This window comes from Aegilops tauschii, chromosome 7, assembly GCF_002575655.3.
Source record: "Aegilops tauschii subsp. strangulata cultivar AL8/78 chromosome 7, Aet v6.0, whole genome shotgun sequence".
NCBI lineage: Eukaryota > Viridiplantae > Streptophyta > Magnoliopsida > Poales > Poaceae > Aegilops > Aegilops tauschii.
In genome coordinates, this window is record NC_053041.3 from 85,301,941 (window position 1) to 85,304,210 (window position 2,270).

General features: G+C 54.8%; 1 long non-coding RNA gene across 1 annotated transcript; it reads left to right on the forward strand.

The window, feature by feature from the left end:
- The first annotated feature begins 633 nt into the window (after positions 1–633).
- Positions 634–1,407, forward strand: LOC120967866 (uncharacterized). Its single transcript, XR_005761694.3, has 2 exons — positions 634–933; positions 1,012–1,407. It is a non-coding gene; the product is annotated as an uncharacterized lncRNA (long non-coding RNA).
- Positions 1,408–2,270: the final 863 nt, after the last annotated feature.

Below are 2,270 nucleotides of genomic sequence, written 5' to 3' on the forward strand. Positions count from 1 at the left end.
GGGCGTCTCCGCTTCTCCACGCTGCCTCGGCAACTGCTTGTCCTGACAAAAGGCTGGCGCAGGCAGCACTTGCCTTCATTGCTTCTTCCTTGCCTCGCTCTAGATCCCCTCACTACAGGAAACAGCTAATTTGTCGTCAGGGGTCATCTTTTCCGTCAGCTTTTCGTCGGGCAGACGGCAAAGAAAAGGTTTGCCGTCATCTGCAGACGGCAAAGAAAAACTGACGGCAAAATAGCCTTTGCCCTCTACCCAAAAAAACACAGACGACAAAGAGCTAACTTTGCCATCTGTAAAACCAAATACGGACGGCAAAGATCTTTGCGGTCTGCATTTTATATTACATACAGCAAAGAAAATACTTTGCCGTCTGTAATATGAAATGCAGACAGTAAAAATCTTTGCCGTTTGTGTTTTATATTACACACGGCAAAATACACTCTTTGCCGTCTGTATAAAAAACGCAGACGGCAAATAAAGAAGCACACCACGCGGATCGATCCCACGGATCGATGACATGGCGGCCCGTCCAAACCCACGCAGCCCCACCCACCCGTCCTGACGTACGCACTACGACGCCTACAGCCCCACCGACCCACTAACCCACAGCCACACCCCACACCCCACCCGTCCACGCACACCACACACCACACAACGCACCCATGCATCGATCCATGGCCGGCGCTGGCAACTGGCGAGCGGAGAGGCGGCGGCCCCGCCTCCAGTAGCCTCCGGCGCGGCTGGCCCCTACCCCTGTCGCCCCCGGCATGGCCAGCGCATCGCCCGTCGCCTCCGCTGTGCCGACCCGGTGCGGCGTCGCCCCGGCGCGGCCGGCCCGTCGCCTCCGCTGCGCTGACCTGTCGCGGCCTGCTGTCACCACCTCCCCGTCGAAGCGTTCGTCCACGCCCACCGCCCGCCGACCCCGCACTCCCACCGGTCGGCCTGAGCTCTTCTCCCTTTCCTCATTTCTTTCCCTCTGACCCGAAGTTCTCTCTATCCCTCCACCATCTGCAGGAGCTGGCCATGGAGGTCGTTGACCCTACCACTGATCGATCTCCTGACGTCGCGCGCGCGACCCTGCGGATCCAGTCGAGGTCGAGCAGCCACCGCCGGATCTGATGCGCGTGACCCCGCCGGACCTCCCTGCATCGCCCCTCCGTGCGCGCCGCCGGCTCTGCCTCGCCCAGCCACATCGCCGGCCACCCAGGAGAAGACGAAGATTTGATTTCTTTTTTACAAATTTTTGTAAGGTTCTTGCACGAAACCAGGACTAATTTCTTCTTTCTTTGTATGCGGGGGTCTTTTATGTAAAGTGTAACCACCACATATATGAATATATATATATATATATATATATATATATATATATATATGAATAAGCACTTAAGCAGTTCTCATACGTTTCCTTGACCGCATGCTTTTCCTTCACCGAGTACGTTTCCATAGCGTATCCACCTATGCACTGTTGTTTTTATATTTAAACAAAACAAAATCTCTTTGCCGTCTGTGGGTTCGAGGATGATGGCAAAGATGGAGTCGACTGACGGTAAAGACGAAATCGTCTGACAGCAAAAGATGCAAACTTTGCCGTCTGTTATTTTTGTGCGAGACGGCAAATGCATAGTTGGCTGACGGCAAAGTCTTTGCCGTCTTCTCGATGAAAAGCTGACGGCAAAGTATTCTTTGGTGACTTATCTTTACCGTCTGAGTTTGCCGTCTGCTTTCTGACGGCAAAATCTTTGCCGTATGGATTTAGGTCTTTGCCGTCTGTGATCCACAGACGGCAAATTATCTGTTTCCTGTAGTGCCTTTCTTGCTCCTTGCCACCGCTACCTCCAGATCTGCTCCAATCTCATCTTGGACCCGCAATCCATGGCGCCGCGCAAAGTCAAGACTTCCTCGTCTCCGGCTTGGTATGAGCCGGCCCCTGAGGCGCCCACCGTCACGGAGAAAAGCCTCGCCTCCGTGCGCCTGCTGACGGCGGGCGAGAGCAATGAGTGGGGGAAGACGGAGCTTCGGCTCGCCTCCGACGAGCCGGAGTCTGAAGGGATCACCTTCTTCCCCTTCTTCTCGAGCAGCGTCGCCGTTGGGTTGGTCCCCCCTTTCTCTGATTTCTTTTATGAAGTCCTCGACCACTATGGGCTGCAGGCGTTGCATCTCCATCCCAACTCTGTCCTCCTCCTGTCCATCTTCGCCTACTACTGTGAGGCGTACCTGGGCGTGATGCCGTCCGTGGCATTGCTTCGCCACTTCTTCTTCCTCCGCGTTACTGA